This window comes from Saccostrea cucullata, unplaced genomic scaffold, assembly GCF_032062105.1.
Source record: "Saccostrea cucullata isolate Sc308-1 unplaced genomic scaffold, CSIRO_AGI_Scuc_v1 ctg969, whole genome shotgun sequence".
NCBI classification, from domain to species: domain Eukaryota; kingdom Metazoa; phylum Mollusca; class Bivalvia; order Ostreida; family Ostreidae; genus Saccostrea; species Saccostrea cuccullata.
Window position 1 is genome coordinate 259,527 of NW_026932596.1, and position 19,631 is coordinate 279,157.

Below are 19,631 nucleotides of genomic sequence, written 5' to 3' on the forward strand. Positions count from 1 at the left end.
TATAAGTAGATCGATCAACTGGTCTATTTCTTTACGCCTCTGACCTGCATGTATGCACAATTATTTAAAGTCTTGATGTTACAAATATAATATAACATAAGACAATGATCCAGATGATTTTAACAACGATTTTGGCCGTATATGTTCAAATTTTAAATTTATTTTTTTAAAGCTAATTATAAATTCCTCGACATATATCTAAATTAATAAATGAAATCAAAATTATAAAATATAATCAATGAAAATATTCTACCCAATTTATCACACCATGGCTGTTACTATAGAATAGAAGATTTTCATTAATTTTATCTGGCATTAGATAACATAAAAATAATATATACATGTACAGGGGAAAACATGAAGTTTTTTAACAGCTTACCTTTTCGGCGTGGAAATAAACTCAAAATATAATCCATCGGGATGCCAAATCAAAATAAATCGAAGACCTTTCCTTACAAGAAAACTGACACGTATGTGTAGCTCTCTAATTAGCACACTGTCTTCCTGTGCGGTCAACCGCCCCCTCCCCCTTCTCCCCTAACTGACACCTCGGCCCGTGTGTGTGTGATCACCGTCAACATACCTGTACTGATTTCTCACCTGGGGTCAATTAGTAACCTCGAATACTACCTGGTTCTAATGAAACGCATCTACTTATTTTCGGGATTTTGTTCCTAACTTGTTTGAACAATTTTATCAAAGATTTAATTCAAAATACATTAAAAAATTGTACGATTTATGGATTAAAAATCATCTTGAATGTTAGATAAAATTCAAATAAATCAATTTAATGAAACGAAGTCCCTTAACTCACTCCGTTGATTCTTTTTCATTTCGAACAATGTTTCCATTATGTTTATGTAAATAAGTCTTTTAATAAACATATAAAAAATATACTGCACTTATGGTACGTGCACTTTCGGGTCATCGGGTTTTCTACGTAAAACGGTTAAAATTAATTCTAGGAAACAATTTCATTGATCGTAGAAACGGATGAAATAGTTCTAACATTCTAAACTATGAAAATTAGCTCGCAATATTTTTTAACGGTATCTTACTATAAAAATAAAACAAAAGGAGTCGTCTGATCCGCCGTGACCATGCAAGACTAATAAATACACCGAATCAATTTATTGTATTAATCGATTTTATTCCACACGTATGTAACTTTATTTAAGAATTCAATATTATATTTGGCTATTTGGTTAGATCTTGTTTATCTAATTTTAAATTGGTTGCGGACTTTCAAAATACCGCCCTTCGAATATGCCTAATATGAGATTACCGGGTCAGTGTAAAATGATTTTTTAGGTTTAATAATTCATTTGCCGAATTAAACCTATTTTTCGTTATTATTAGAAACAGTAAACACAGAGTTTAATAGCAATGATTTATAATTATTTAGTCGGAAAAGTCGCATTTCACTCTTTTAATATTTGTTAATTAATTTTTCTGTTTTGTATTGTAAAGAAGAAAGTATTTAACCATTCAATGTTCCTTAATAAATACGAGGTTTTAAGTATCTGTTATGTAAAATGTTTACAAGTACATAAGTCAGAGCTTAGCGTAAACGTACAGGTGCAGTTGTAGCAGATTCATATTCTCATGACAGTTTACATGTATTAATGCAGATCGCCATTATTTTAATTATTATCTAGATTTCTATTCAGAAAATTTAATTTTCTTGAACTGTTTCGTTCTTGATAGATCTATCATGTTAAATTTATTAATTTTGTTAAAGCCGTTTTCTTTAAACCTTTCTTTCGGCAAGTCTTCTACTTGTTTTATTTTCTAAGATATTAATATTTCATTGCGATTTTTGGATACATCGCAGATTGTAAGCTTTAGACATTAAATACAAATATTTAATTTATTGCGTAAATTTCTTCCGTGAAATATCTTGGTACTTGTAGATAAATTTATTAGATAGAAAATTAAAATGTATATTTTTCATAAAAAATAAATCTGTTTATAGAGTTTCAAAATTCACACACTTGAGAAGAAATTAAAAAAAAAAATACAGTATCCATTTCATAAAAATCCATTTAATCACTGTCATTTTTTTATATATATAAATAAACAACTTTTGAAAAATTAATCTCAGGTTCTTTTTATAATAATTAAATGTACTTTATAGTTTAGATTTGAAGCTCTGCGAGTATTTAAATTAAAATATAATCTAATTTAAATAATCTTTAATCTTTAAATTTAATTCAAAATAATCTTTTCGTCTTGTCAAAAAACGTTCCGCATTTTGAAACAATCCTATCAGGTTTTGCGTTTATCGTATCGTGTAGATCGTTTATCAGGTCTATCGTGTTTTGCGTTTATCGTGTTTTGCGTGTATCTTGTTTTGCGTTTATCGTGTTTTGCGTTTATCCTATCGTGCGTGTATCCTGTCCTATCGTGCGTGTATCCTATCGTATCGTGCGTGTATCCTATCGTATCGTGCGTGTATCCTATCGTATCGTGTATCCTGTAAAGAATAACGATGCGGGTACTGTAACTCTTCACGATTTTGGAAAGTAGATTTAGCTTGTAAGAGTTATTGCCCTTTGTGCATGTAAAGTGAACAACATTCCACAGAGTGAAATATTTATTTATGACACTATTTGAATAATGATTCCTATATATATCTACTATTATAGAGGGCGGAGCCCTCTCACGGGCCCGAAGGGCCCGTGAGAGCGAAGCTCTCCCTATAGGTAACACGTATGTATATGAAAAATAAAAGAAATCTATTGAAAACTATATGTCATTTACAATACCTATGGAACTGAGATTCTTGGCGACAACATGGCGTCGTCACAAATGGCGTCGATTTGATCCACGCGCAAATTCTCGTTGTTGATGAGACTTTCATCAAAGTGAAAAACATTTAATCTAAGGATAATGTGTAGTAATTGTTTTTTACTTAAATTCAAATCCATTAGTAATCAAGCCCTTCCTACTTTCGTTTTAGACGTTTAGATTTATTTATAGTTCGCGCTAACAAGTAAAACGGTATTTGATTGGTCAGAATTTCCCTATAGGCGGCGCTGTCGTCTGCACTATTGAGGAGTGGATCTATCTGTGGCCCCTTTCACCAGAATATCCTTATTTATTTGTTAAATAAAATTTACCAATAATGAATGTCTTCAGGATTATAATTGTCAATACATACCAAGCTATAAATATAGGATTTTTTAAGACATAGTATAATTTTTGAAGAGTTAAAAATGTTTGAAAAGTAATAAAATAAAATACCATGTGAAAAGTCTAACAGGGGTGAATAACAGTGTGTGGATTTCTTTTTTTTTTTCTTTTCTTTTTAAGTTATCTAAATTGTTTGTGAATATCTTCTTGTACATGGATACATAAATATAAATATAGGATTTTTTAAGACATGGTATAATTTTTGAAGAGTTAAAAATGTTTGAAAAGTAATAAAATAAAATACTCTGTGAAAAGTCTAACAGGGGTCTCAGTAAGAGTGTGTGGATTTCTTTTTTTTTTTTCTTTTTTTTTTTTTTTAAGTTATCCAGATTGTTTGTGAATATCTACTTGTACATGGATACATAAATATATAGCAGATCTACGGAAGTCCGAGTCTCATTTTTGTTGTGATTTTTTTTTAATTTAATATTTTATTTTATGAAGTTTTTTAAATGACAAATTTTAGTTTCTTATAAAGATCACTATAAAAGAAAAATTTAATACGATGTATGTATTTTAAAAATTCAAAAAGATTTTTTTTTGACAATTCGAATTACATATAAAGTCTAAATTTAATAAAGCAGGAAAAAATAAGTTAAACAATGTATGATGTACAGTCTGGAGAGGTAGTTGTTCAGTCTACATACATCTTTCAGTAAATGCATGTAAATATCAAAGTTATACGACTTCAAAGTGCAGTGCATGCTGTTAATGTATATACCTATATGTACACTACAATGCTCAAATTTAATACACATCAAGCATATTAATATAGTTTTCAATCCTAATAAATGTGCTTATCTATTAAAACATGAAGCAAATATCTTTGTTTGACATCGATAAAATATTCTATTCATAACTTCTCAAAAGTGCACCCTATTATTATATTATCCACAAGTGTTGTTGGTCTCCTCTTGAAATTATATCATTAACTATTAATGACAAGGATACCACAAAAAACCTTTTAATTTCAAGGGTTTTCCCCCAGATATATAACTGTTTTCAATAAGTTTGTGTTAGATTTAGAAAATTCTAAAGACTATTTAAATCAGTCTGAGAATTTTTTTTTTTTTTAAATGAAAGGTGAAATATACATTTTTCATTAAAATAAAGAAAATTATAATTATAATTAATGGGTTATCAATAATGTAAAATAAAAAAGAAATATATTAAAAGAAAAAAAGATATATCACAACAGGGACATAGTATTAAATGTCCCTGATCATGCATCCTTTAGTTTGTACATTTTTTCTCATAAAGTTGTGATGCTGTTATATTTTCAACCCTTGTGATAGTAACACAGTCAAATGTTGGTCTGATGATTAGATTTATCCAGGAAGAAGATCATCTGTCTGTAGTTTGGGTCCCAAGTTCATCTTCTGATCTGATCTTGACAATACTGTTCTTACTTTAGATGACGTCATAACCATGTAATGGGAGTAATAACAATTGAGAAATGACTTGAGGTTTCTAAATAAGTGTTGTTAAATAAGCATATATTAAATCAAGTAGTGAAAGAAAAAGAATTGATGCTCAGAAAAAGTTTATGAATTGAATAATTATTGTTGGATATATTTGGAACGAGTTTACTGTTACATGTATTTAACTATTTCAGTTTGAAGTGTCGTTGGACCAAGGTGTTTCACATTTCTTGGGCCCGGTATGTTGAATCCATTACTGGTCCAATGCATGTCCCTCTTTTTTCCCATGATGTTCTTCGACTTAAAGTGTTCTGGCTAGACAACCATTCATCTCATGATGAAATATCTTAGTTATCAGATTTATTAAGCCCTTAAATTGCATTGAATGAAAAGTAATGACGTACATATAAGAGATGGGAAAGCTTTTTTTCAAGAGAAGTGAGTTCGTTGTTATCATTTTCTGACACTGACCATAGACCTGCATGAAGCAAACCCTTTGTTTCAGGTCTATGCACTGACAAACTGTTAAACAATAAAATGTACTGTAGCAATTTTCGCTTCACGGCTCCGCCCTCACTAACGGTTACACCGTCTAACATATTATTTTATTGTTTCAGTATAATGGTATTGTATGTTTTATATTAATTTCAGAGCCAATGATTGTTGATATATATAAATTATGAAAGAAACCAGAATATTCTTCCGCTTATTATTGCCGGGATTCCCGTTACACAAGTAATCTATACAGGCATGTGATTTGCATAGCGATGTAAACTGACTGATATATACATATGTACGAACGTATTTTATAAGAAATAAAACAGCTGAAGATTATATATCAATTAAATAGAGTTGTTTGAATTGCTATTTTATATTAGGAGATACAAAACTATTTTTTTCAGATTATGCTTTCTTTTCTTTATATATATATTTTCTTGGAAACTTTTAAGTGAAACCAACGCAACGTGCCACTTAAGTAAAATAAAAGCAGTGATTTAAGAGTTTGTTAAAGAGTATTGGCTCATACCTTACGGGTTCAAATAACATGCGGGACGCGGAGATAATTCTTCCGATAAGACCATATTTTTAAAGGGTCATTTAAAAAAAAAAGTCCATTTTTTAAATGACATATTTTTGAAAAATGAAAGTGGTTTTACTATGATTTTTTCAACTTTATTTGAATAATACCACTTATACGAGCCTGTCTCGGATAAGTGAGTTTATTTCAGTAACCCTATGTCCTTCCATTCCGGATATCTTAAGCCCTTACAGATATATATAATTATATGTACCTTTAGTCCCAACCTATCAATCCGGAAAATTTAGGTCCATATACATATACTAGTCTAATACTTAGTTGTTTCCTCCTCTTCCTTTCTTGATAAATCGATAAAACGGTAAGGTCATGGAAAATTTTGTGAAGTTGAATTGTTGCAATATTTTAATTTTCGTAATGAAATAAGTTTCATTTCATGAGTAACTATCATGGTTTGTGATTTCTAGCCAAGTTAGACGTGCCGATGGTGTAATTTTACTTTGGATTTTGCCCGAGATTTTTTGTTAAGATCAAACGTCGGCTAATTCAGTAATTGGTTGAATTTACACTATATGGTATAATTTGAATGATAGATAACAACAATATGAAACATATGGAAGTCAAGGGATGGTTTAACTTTAGTAATTATTTTTTAGGAGTAAAACGTAATCAATTCCCGATTCGCTTATGGGTTGGGGGGGGGGGGGGGTCAAGCGCAGAAATATGAAGTCAGGCATACAAATCCGTTTTAAGCTTTGTTTTCCAATGTTATGAAGCCTGAAGAAGGTACTTAGTACTTGCACATTTTGCCAAAATTTAATAGTCTTTAAATGTCCTTGACTATTGAAGTGAACATTCACGAGGATTGCGTCACTTTCACTTCTGCAGTAATCAAAGTACTGAAAGTACCGAAAGGATGTTGGTTAATATCATCATTGTTATGAGTCATTTGCAGTTTGGTATCGTTTCATTTATATGCTGGTCTATGGGAACATTTTAAGAAAATGCATAAAGGCATAAACAGATAATATTTTACCGAAAAATAAAAGGACATAGTGTTATATGAACTGATTTTTCTCTTAATTTTTTTTTTTTTGGGGGGGGGGGGGGGGGTATTAGGACCTTAATTTAATTAGGATACTCAATGGTTAACCATGGAAATTGTTGTTGTCCACCTGGTCAACGGCTATAAAAAATACAATTTTAAGAGTCTTTTAGAGTGAGCTTTTTGCCTCAGGGTAACTAAGGTTCTACATAGTGTAGACAAGAAAGATGTAGAATTTGGCTTCATAAACCGTAGCATAAAGCAGCAATCATCAATCATTCATATGCCTTAGAATAGATATATGCCTTAGAATAGATATGCTGGTTTCAGCCACAAACAAGGAGCAAATTATATTAGTACAAGGCATAAGAGTCACACAAGGGTAAGAAGCTGTTACTTTTATCTCAGCATGTTTCGAGATTCATACTGGTCCTTTTAAAATGAAATTAAACTTCACAAATTGATAAGAAAATAAATCATTCTGCTCAGATTGAGTTTTCGATAACTTGATAGGATTGACTGGAATGCAAATTAAAGCTTGTAAATAAGCATTTAAATAAAAATGTTAATAATTCAATCTCTAATAGGACTAAATTCTCTACCCTTAAATGTCGTAATACTCTGACATATTAAAGCATTTTATAGTCAAGCAAGCATTGCCAAGAAGAAACAAAATTGAGTAACTTAGCAGTACTTAATTAACAAAGATTGCATTGGGGGAAAGTGATCTTTGAACAAATAAAAATTAAAATAATAGAATATTATAAATAAATGCTGGGGTGGAAAGATGTATGAAAACAGTAGAAATAAAATGGCAATTAGAAAATAAATAAATAAATAAAAAAAAATAATAAAATAAAATATTTTAAATAAATAATTTATTCTTTTAATTAATTTAAATGAAGGGAGATAATTCTTACCAAAATTTAAGGTCATAAATTAGGACACATTCCACCCTTACATGCTAAGCCTAATGGTAATAAATGAGAGTTATTTCGAAATTAATTAAGTATTTAACAGTAACACATCTTTAATGTATTCAATGTCACAGACCTACAGCATACTCCAGACTCTATATTCTCAGATATTTAACTAATTTCATTCAAAATTGTTGTACATTGACCAATTCATTTTCATTTACATATAGGTATGTCCATTGCCCACTGAACTATTTTGCATGTGTGACTGATCGTATTAGAAGCACTGTTTAAGGAAGTTCTCAAGTAACATAAACCAACGAAAAAGCCATAAAAGACATATGTGCTTGCTTATGGTCATACATTACAACCTGTTTCAGAGTACATAACCCTCAAAATTCAATTGCCAAAATTTAGTGTAGAATATTTGATATTGTAGTTTTGCACCAATACACAAAATCAACAGACTCATCTTGAGTCTGCATCACAAAATACCTTAATTTTTTAAAATCATAATAACTCTCAAATGATTTTATTATGCCATTTTGTATTAGATACGATAATATCTATGGTAACTTAATTGGTAAGGCACATGTTTTATCATGATTGATCAAAACAAGTTTTACAAAGCAGTCTTTTGGACAGTCATACCCCAATTTTAGTAATATCAAGTTTACCAAAATTATTGGCAAAATTTTAAAAATATAAATATACAAAGAATCATGCTCTCTTGAAAGGAATTATACATCTAAAGTAATGTACAAAAAAAAAAAAAAAAAAAAATTCCTTTTTAGTGCTAAGAATTGGGTGTATCACTCTGTGTGTCAGCATACAATGACCTAGCTTGAGTTAATCAAACTTGCAGATGGCAAATATTAATTTTCGCATGAATATAACGATATACCAAATTCCATATGCTCAACAATCTCAAGTAAACATAACAAAGGCATGTATAAAATAATTTAAACCAGATTCTTACAAGTTAGGATTTTCCTTAATTACCAAATATGCATTTCAAGGTTTAACATTAAGGAAGTAAACTTGATATAAATTACTTTTACCATCATTTCTGAGAGGAAACTATTCTCTTCGAAAAATATATTTTGTGTCAACATTCTTACAATTCTTGTTTTGTTTTAACTGAGTTCAATTGCCGGTTGACAAGATGCAATATAAATCTAGTGCCCTGTTCACACGACAAGTTTAATTCGCAGTAAATTAATGCGAAGTAAACTAATGCGAATCAAATTAATGCGAATTAAATTGCGTTCACACGACAGCTAATGCGAAGTAAACTAATGCGAATTAAAAAATTTCTTTACTTGTTTTTGTCATTTGTAAATCACGTCATGTATGCAGAGCCATCCTTTGATAAATTGGCTACAGATATTCATTGATTTTAGTGATTAACATACAATTTTTGAACCAAATATAGCACAAATACCTATATATAACCACCAACACGTGTCCTGTGACTTAATTCTAACCTTGCGCATGTGTCAAAATTTAATTCGAATTGGCTTCGCTTAGCGTTCACGCGGAGCTGATGTGAAGTAATTTAATGCACAGTAAATTAATTCGAATTAAAATAATTCGCATTAAATTCTCCGTTTGAACGCTAAGCGAAGCTAATTCGCAGTAAACTTACGTTTAATTCGAATTAAACTCTCCGTGTGAACAGGGCATAAAATATACGGTTCCTTTAATTGAAGCTTTATATGAGAGGTTGAATGGAACGTTTGGCTCAACCCCCTTTTTAACAGAAATTGCGGTGGGGTTTAGACAGTATTGGATAGTTTATAAAATATATTTGTCAATTTTGTAGGATAAATATTAAATCTCGCTCACTTAATTACTGAAGCAAATACTACACATTTCCCATCAGAATGCAACAGGGAGGACAAGGTTATTATAATTTTGAAAATTGCTGCTTTTCAAAACATATTGTTTAAACATTAATAAATGCACAGTGGATCCCGTTTAATCCAATAGTAAGTTTGTCAGCCTTCTGGTATCAGAATATCCGAATATTCGAATAGCCGATTGCTCCATTTCGAGTCCAAATATTAGGCCTACCATGTGTTTACCTATTTTTACACTCTTTACTGGTATTCTATTTTTCCCTATGACTAATCGATAGTTGGTTCATAAATTGTGAAGTACTAAAGAAGGGTCTTAATAAATTTATATAGATAGGTATGCAAAGGGATCGGTTGGGGGGGGGGGGGGTATTAGGACACATTGTTATTGTTAAAAGTTGTTAAAAGTAGCTTAGTACCTTAAGTGAAGAGGTGAAACCGTGACAGTAGCTTGTCCTGTTCCAATTTTGGTTTGTTTTAGTACAAAATCCTTTAAGACAACTATAAGCAACACTCGCAAAGATAGTTGTATTTTTCTAAGTTCTATATTACCTTGTCACGCAAGGAAACTTGGTAAGAGGTGTTTTAATTATTTAAAAGCCACGAAAGAGTTACAGCCTTTTAGGTAACAAGTAACCAATGGAAAAATACAGTGTCGGTAAGTATCAACAATGTTAGAGGAAATAGTAGTTGTTTTATACGGACAAGTCCTTGGCTCCTTTTGTAAAACTTGTGTAATCACTTATTCTGTAAATTTTTATTGATGAATGAGCAGGCCCTGGTCGACGGTGACCATTTGCGTTGAGGTACTGCCGCCGTCACCATGGTTCTTGGCACCCCATTGGTGGCGGTTGCAGTTCCATGATTACTCGTAGTAGACACGAGTATTCATGGCCCTTGCAATTGGCGTTATCCGTCGCACCTCAACGCAATTGGACGAGTGCAACACATATTCTTACGCTCATTCCATTGTTTATTGACTTGATTGATATTTGAATTGATTGATTGATTAATAATTGATTGATTGACAAGTAATTGACTTGATTGATATTTGAATTGATTGATTGACTGATTGATTAATAATTGATTGATTGAATTTGATTGATTATTGCATTGGTGACGTTCATGCACTTGTGACCTACCCAGTGCATGATCCGCCCGATTTGGGTCGTCACATTTGTTGTATTGATTGTTGATTGTGGGGCAGCCCTGTGGTAGCCCCAGCAAATTGATCACCGCGGCCAGAAGCGCCATATTAAACAAGCAAAATAACATCCATATTGTTTGTTTGATTTATAGGGAATCTGAAATAATACCACTTATACGAGCCTGTCTCGGATAAGTGAGTTTATTTCAGTAACCCTATGTCCTTCCATTCCGGATATCTTAAGCCCTTACAGATATATAATTATATGTACCTTTAGTCCCAACCTATCAATCCGGAAAATTTAGGTCCATATACATATACTAGTCTAATACTTAGTTGTTTCCTCCTCTTCCTTTCTTGATAAATCGATAAAACGGTAAGGTCATGGAAAATTTTGTGAAGTTGAATTGTTGCAATATTTTAATTTTCCCCACCCACCCTCCTCTTGTTTTAGAACAAATACTGCTGTTCTTGTTATGTCATTGTAGCTGAAGACTTCCTGCTTGGCCTGTGTCCACAACATCCAATGTCGCAGTGATAATCGTGTGCTCTAATCTTCCTCAATGGTGCCCTGTTTAGTCCAGCGTCTTCATCAACTTGTGTTGCATTAGTGAATTCTGTATGATTGCGTATTCTTCAAAGACTGCCTGTTGGGTACAGCGTTCGCATCAACCAATGTCGCGGTGATGAGGTCTCTATTCTACCTATACCGTGATGACTACCTGTTTGGGATTCCGCATCAACCAATGTCGCGGTGATGAAGTCTCTGTTTTACCTATACAGTAATTACTGGCTGTTTGGGATACCGTCCACTTCAGCCTTATCGTGGTTGGAATTCCTAGTGTTTGCGTATTCCGTCGCACCTCAACGCAATTGGACGAGTGCAACACATATTCTTACGCTCATTCCATTGTTTATTGACTTGATTGATATTTGAATTGATTGATTGATTAATAATTGATTGATTGACAAGTAATTGACTTGATTGATATTTGAATTGATTGATTGACTGATTGATTAATAATTGATTGATTGAATTTGATTGATTATTGCATTGGTGACGTTCATGCACTTGTGACCTACCCAGTGCATGATCCGCCCGATTTGGGTCGTCACGTTTGTTGTATTGATTGTTGATTGTGGGGCAGCCCTGTGGTAGCCCCAGCAAATTGATCACCGCGGCCAGAAGCGCCATATTAAACAAGCAAAATAACATCCATATTGTTTGTTTGATTTATAGGGAATCTGAAATAATATAATAATAAACTCCTAAAATCCACTGCATTGCATAAAAGAAAATATTTCTTATAAAAAATATTGACATTTTATCTTAGTCATTTAAATTTTTTAATGTCCTTCCTGTTACTTTCATAAAAAGAGCTGTAAACTCTATTTCAAATTTTTATCTATTAATCTTTTGTATTATCGTCAAAAAATGAAAAAAAAAAATATCATTGAATGCCAAGATGTTTGACATTCATCTAATATATGAGCGTTTAAAAGCATGTCAAACTACCATATACCAAACAGAAGCAAAATCTATCGGTTTTTCTTCATGAAAAGCCTTATTGCTGAATATTTATACACAGGGAAAAGTGGCTCGCATGATTTTCGCATGAAATTCGCACGAATATCATGCGATTTCTTCGCATGAAAAGGAGACGAAAAACAAGTCGCATGATATTCGCATAAAAATATCGTGATTTTTACATGAAATTCGCACGAATATCATGCGAAAAGAAAATCGCATGAAATTTATGTGAAAAAAGAACCCAGGTTTCATATGAATATCATGCGATGACAAGCATATTTTTTGTACCCTAGAAATTGATATCAAAATTCGATCAATCCATTAATTCTATTCTTCGAATCCTTGGAAACACAATTTTTGCTTCTTAGCAGTTCCTTCAAATGATTTTTTTTCTTGGATAATTCCATGGATTTAATATCTTCTTTTTTTTCTTACTTAGTCAATTAATCCAGATACAAGAAATGAATGATTATACAAAAAGTCACTTTCAATTTTAAAGAATCAAAACTTGTTTCTGGACTCCCTGACTAAGAAAAGACATTTGTGACATCAGCTTCTTCATTGAAAACTAAAACCATTGATCTTTTTCTATCTTCTTTATTGAGGTTCTCATCACATAAAATTTCTTTATCTTGAAGTTCTGTTGAGGTGGTGTTGTTAGTAAACACTGAAAATACAAATGGTAAACATTCTATCATAGGTTATACAGTGTATTAAAATGGAAAATGCACAATAAATTTTCTGATTTAAATATATGCTCTAAATGCCCTTAAGTAGGATTGATATTTCTTGGCCATGATCAGCTATATGCCAAGTAAGATAATGTTCTCTTCTAACTATCATATAAAAAGTTGTACTTTTTAGTGAAATTTCTGTAAATTCTGCAAACTTTACCTTGCATTATGACCTCTGTTTTGAAAATTTAAAACAATGTATTTAATGATAATTATAATCAACCATTAGGACAGTATATTGAGATCTAGATCTTACTTTTACAATTATTAGTTATTATGTTATGGCCAAGAATTTAAAATTCAATCCCTGTGACTTTGACACTGCTTACATGAACAGCATGCAGAGTTATTTCACTGCCTCTGGTGATAGTAAAGCAGCCTTTTTATTTAGAATATATCTTCATGAAAGTTATTATTTTATATTTTAAAAGCATATCATGATATCTACAGTTCAAATTACCCTATGTTAGAGATGGGATATAGTCCTTTAGACCTTTCAGTCACAAACAATTTTTGTCTATCTAAATGTTTCCATTATAGAATTGTGATGTAAAACAAGAGGCCCATGGGCCTTATAGGTCACCTGAGTATCATGTAACAACTGTCCAACAATTGAATTGGTTCATGTTTTAAATCAAAGGCCATTAAATTCAAAATTTTGAAAGAGGCACTATTGCTTATCATAACTAATACACTTAGCTTGCTTACTTTAGTTACTTATACCCAGAGTTAGATCATAGTAACAAAGAGAAAATGCATTTCCACTTTTTAACCAGTTGTGCACAGACTACCCCACAGGAACCACTGACCCTGGGGGCACATATTTCAAAATTCTGGAAATTTTATCATAAAATTTATTTCCACATAAATGGTTGATTATTACCAAAAAGAAAATTTCAAAGCATTAATTTATTTATAGACTATGTGATTCCACCCCAATCCCAAGTACCCTGACCCAGGGAATCTGAAACTAACCATTTTGGAAAAGGCACCTTTCATCATCATTAATATGTACTTAATTAGAACACTGACTGAAATAATAACCAGGAGCAAAGGAAAAGGTTTTCAAGGAATTCGTGCATTTTTTTACTTTATAATCTTTCATTAGAGCCCTGCCCTAGCACCAAAACCCTGAACTTGAGTTTACTCAAGTGACCTAAAAATATGTGAATACATTTGTACTCTTTAGACCTGAGTATAGTGACAAATACCTTATGCCAGGTTGTTCAAGATATGCTGCAACAATCATGTCTTTTTGTTCCTTGGTACATGTCTCTGTGCTTTAACAGTTTCCTCTTCAAGTGATCCATCAGTTTCCACCTCCAGGTTGTTCTCTGTAATATTGAACTTAAGAGTTTAGCTTACAAGTTGTGTATTGTTAGAGTTTTCAAACAATTTTGAGTGAAAGTAACAAATACCTGTTCTAGGCTGTTCAAGATATGCTGTAACAAGGTGTTCATTGTTTTGTGAAACATATTTATGACTGCTTTAACAGGATCCTCTTCAAATGATCTATCAGTTTCCACCTCTAGACTGTTCTCTGTAATATTGAACTCTGGTTTAGATGGCAAAAATTAAATATGTGCAGCTTTGATATAATTGTTAAGATTAAAGTGTCCAAATTAATTAAAATATTCATGAATACAAATTACTTACATGTAGTCTTTTGACAAATCAGGATGATTTAGGGTTACTCTGGTATTGAAGTTTGATCTTGTGATGATTGACATTTTAACTGTGCCTACAGAAAAACTCAAAAAATGTCAGTTCAATAACATTTTGTTCATTATCTCTGTAACATATTTTATTACACAAGTCACAAGTATTCTATGAATTAACAAAGTTAACTATAATTTAACTTGATTTAGTCTGAAAGCTAATGGTTTTGCTATGCATTCAATTGAATTAACACAATTGCTATAGATTTTTTTTACTTGGGGTACAAGGTGATAATAAAATACATGTATTATTTTCATATATCAATATATACAACTGTAACAGGTGGTGAAAAGTGAAGTCTCAACCAAGACTCAAACCCAGGGCCTCTGGCATACATTGCCAGCACACTAACCCACTGAGCTGATTGAGACCCAATATTTTGACTGACTTTCACGCACCTGTTGACCCGGTACATCTGCAACAAATATTTCCCTCTATTCTAGAATTTTCTTGCCTGTTTGCATGTATCATATTAATTTTATAATCTTTGAAAAGCTATCAGTGCTGTGAGTATCATGGAGTACCATCTGCTTATTACTAGCAAATACCTGTAAGTATAGAATACACATGACATTGTACAGTATTTACTAAATATTTTAAAACATAGGCCTTAAATAAATATTTGTTTGTTGGCAGTTACCTACCGTCCCATAGAAAATGCACATGACACAATTAATTTTTTGTAGCCATTTGTAATAATTTTTTTCTCAATATTTTAGGACATTAAAACTATATTTTATTTTTGACTTTGTTCAATTGTTGTTTACCAAACAGCTGTGATTTTGAGAAGAGATAAAGCCAAGTGGAGCTTATTCATATTTAGTGGGGGACAGTCTATGAAAAGCTCTATTATTTGTTATCTGAAATCTGAAATAAAAAATCTGAAAACATTTTATTTTTTAAAATGCCTTTAATATTACTACCTTCCTACGTACCCAGTCTAAAAATTATAGGATGGCAACTGCTTTTAGCTTGGCCATTATTATTTAGTAACCACAATAAAGAATATATATAGACCTATACAGTAGTGAGTATATATTGTACATGACAACTCATTATTGGAAAGTAACTAGGCTTTGACTCGGTGGCGGATTTAAGTTGGGGCATGCACACCCAGTGCACGCCCCCTAAAATTGTCAAAGTTAGCATTAAACATAGTTTTGTCGAGAAAACGCTTAAAATGTGTCTACTCGGTACTCTGTAGACCTCAATGTTACCCTACAAAACCTCTAGAATCCATGAACTTCTGGGGGCTTCCCCCCAGGACCCCCACCAAGGCTTTGCCCTGGACCCACTGGGGGCCTCAAAGTGGCAACCAGACCCCCTGCCTAAACTCTTGCACTCCCCCCCCCCCTTAACTTCAATTCCTGGATCCGCTCCTGAGACTCCTGTCTTGCCTTCTTGATAGGCCTATTATATAATGTACTACCATGATAACTTAATTAGCTTCTTTATATCAGCATATATTTTTGAATGTACACAAGTTAAAACCTAATGGCTATAACAGCTGATATTTATATTTATAAAAAAAAAGCAGCTCTTTTCATGAGAACTTTACCAGGCATATCCTTTTACCTACTTCTTTGACATATTTTGCCTAGGAGTTATTCCCCTTAGCTGCCATCTTGTAGGGCAAAACAGTGAATTTTCCTCTTTGAGCAACCAATTTTAAACATACATGCAAGAAATATATGGAGGAAAATATTTACAATCTCAAGATTATGAATTAACAGATGCTTTAACAAACGTATTTTCAAAAGAAAAATCAAGTTAACTTCACCTCAGTAACCAGTATAACAAACTGAAATTGGTTCACCCTTCAATAATGAAGGGATCTGGGAATGTTGCCCTACAACATGGCGGCCATGGGGAATAACTCTTGCTTTTAAATTTACCTCAATGGAAAAACCATCTATTTTGAAATTTTGTACATGTATGTATAATTCTGCAGTGTTGTGTAATATGGCTTGCTGCATTTATATTTCAGACAATCAGGTGCAACAGTATTTTAAAAAAAACAACATTAGGCCTATCCTAGTTCACTAAGCCTTTACAATAGTATCGTGATAATATGATTGCGCCCATGTGAAAAGGGTCCTTATGGCAATTTTTATGCATTTTGAGTTTTTCACGGATTCTGATAGAGTAAGGTTAGAAGTTGTCAAATATGAATTTTTATGGTCCTACGTCTACTCTAAGTAGGTTTTTTTCTTCATTTTTATCAAATATACTTTAACAGGTTAATAATGACGTCATGTTTTTTCAACAACGTCAAACGTTTTCAGAGTGAACGTTAAATGATTTTCTTCTGTAATTTTACATGTACTACGGTGATTAATAGTTGTATAATATTTGATATTTTTTCCATGCACATTATTTTTATATCATTGTCTCTTTTAATTATTGATAATTATTTAATAGTTATATAGATTATGGATTCATCAGTGGTGTATAGTATTATGAGTGAGTGTTTGTTTTACATTTCACTTTTCTATGACACCAGGGGGAAACCTGAACAGCGGGCAACATCCATTCATTTTTTTTTTTGAAACAATTATTTTCCCAAACAAACTATTTACTGGTTATTCATGCAAGAGTCATTTGATAAGCCTGTAGAATTCATTTGAAAATTATTTTAATTTAAACGTTGCTCTCGATAGGTCAAGATTTCAGTATAAACGATATGTATAGGTTACATCATTCCACGCCCCATGAAAACGATATAACCAATAGTACGAGGCATCTATGATGTAAGCAACTTGTCGCATGTCTGATGACGTAAATTTCATTGAGAGTGTCAAAATTCAATAATAAGAAAAAAAGGATTCATTTCAAGCTAGCTCTCCAACATGTTGAACGTTCTTAGTGAATTTGACTTTGAGTTTTTAATTGAGTTTGAAGATTTTGACACTTTATTTTTGAGCCAGGCACTCGACATATATGAAATCACAGAAACAAATAGCAAGAAGTTTAACGATAAAGAGTTTTGAGATTTTACTGTAACTTTCAAATTTTCAAAATGGATTAATCTTTTGAACGACTGGGAACTTTCAATCTAGTTAAATACATATATTTTAATTTAGTTTAAGGCTAAGAAATAGCTATACATGTTCATTTTTCTGTGGTTATGAACTTGTGAAATAAGATCATTTTTTTTTCTCATGACCTGATTTCTGTCTCCTGCAGTGATATATGAAGGGGCGTGGAAAGTATTATCGCATATGTGATATGGGATATATCACCACAGAAAGATCAAAGAAAATCACCGCAGATATGCGACAAGTATAGGTTACATCATAGAAGCCAAGTAGTATTGATTATATCGTTTTCATGGGGCGTGGAAATCGAGGGCTCGGAGCACCCGAGATTTCCACGCCCCATGAAAACGATATAACCAATAGTACGAGGCATCTATGATGTAAGCAACTTGTTGCATGTCTGATGACGTAAACTTCATTGAGAGTGTCAAAATTCAATAATAAGAAAAAAAGGATTCATTTCAAGCTAGCTCTCCAACATGTTGAACGTTCTTAGTGAATTTGACTTTGAGTTTTTAATTGAGTTTGAAGATTTTGACACTTTATTTTTGAGCCAGGCACTCGACATATATGAAATCACAGAAACAAATAGCAAGAAGTTTAACGATAAAGAGTTTTGAGATTTTACTGTAACTTTCAAATTTTCAAAATGGATTAATCTGTTGAATGACTGGGAACTTTCGACCGAGTTAAATACATGTTTTTTAATTTAGTTTAAGGCTAAGAAATAGCTATACATGTTCATTTTTCTGTGGTTATGAACTTGTGAAATAAGATCATTTTTTTTTTCTCATGACCTGATTTCTGTCTCCTGCAGTGATATATGAAGGGGCGTGGAAAGTATTATCGCATATGTGATATGGGATATATCACCACAGAAAGATCAAAGAAAATCACCGCAGATATGCGACAAATCTTTAGTTACCATATATGTGAAATTATTTTTTTTTAAATTACAACACTACGCTACCTAAATGCTACTGCGAAGTGAAAATTTATTTGATTGTTCTTTCTTTCTAAATTTTATATAAAGACAGAAAAATTGTGAAGTGTGGTACATGTAACATGTAATTACAATACACAATAGACAGTAAATAAAAAGGAAATTCGGTTGATTCACTGCATATATAAGGCTGTCTGTCTGCATTGGGTAAATAATGACACTGCTTTTTTGAAAATATAAAGGATACACAAAATATTTTTCAGTCTAGCAGTAAAAAATATTTTAATATTAACCAATCAAAAGGTAGAAATTTTACAAACAAATGAATGAGTTATAATCCGCAATCATTTACACAATTAATAGATAAGCACAGAATTAACATTTTGTAGGATTATGTGTATGTTGGTGAAGGGGGAGGGTAAAAAATCTAAATGGCAGAAACTTACAATTCTTGTGAACACGAGTTGAAATAAATAAAAAAAATTTTTTACTTCAAAAGTTTTAAGTGCACCCAGTACCATTAACCCTACAACTTGCAGATTCACTTTTATATTTAGGTTTGAAATAATGCTGCCTATTATTCTTCATTTTATATATTTGTACCTTTAATTCTGAGCATTGCCATTTTCAAAATCGCACAGCGATCATAAACACTATGAGCCTGGAACTGAATTGCTATGAATTCAGTATTGTTAATCATGTATATAATGATACCCTAAAATTAAAAAAAATCTGGTTTTATTTTATGAAATGGAGGGTTTTAGAAGCACACCCATAGAATTAAATTAAAGATGCCATTTACGGTTTATATGAATTTTATAGCTTTTGTTGGGGTAGGGGTGGGTTTAAGATTAATAACATGTAATTGTTTATGCCTAAATATACAGTCAGTTGAATATGACTGTTTTGTATAATATATTTCCTGACAATTGTCTGTGAACTGGCTGAGCTTTGAAATGTCAGATTTTTGTAGGGATATAAACATCGTAGAAAATCATCATATTATTTATTACCTAATTAAAAAAAAATCCCCTTCATTCTAATGT

At 31.9% G+C, this 19,631-nt stretch overlaps 1 long non-coding RNA gene across 1 annotated transcript; it reads right to left on the reverse strand.

The window, feature by feature from the left end:
- Positions 1–12,470: 12,470 nt before the first annotated feature.
- Positions 12,471–14,628, reverse strand: LOC134235545 (uncharacterized). The gene is made up of 4 exons (XR_009985424.1): positions 14,542–14,628; positions 14,304–14,425; positions 14,097–14,219; positions 12,471–12,818 (listed from the first exon to the last, which is right to left on the reverse strand). It is a non-coding gene; the product is annotated as an uncharacterized LOC134235545 (long non-coding RNA).
- Between the last annotated feature and the right edge of the window lie 5,003 nt (positions 14,629–19,631).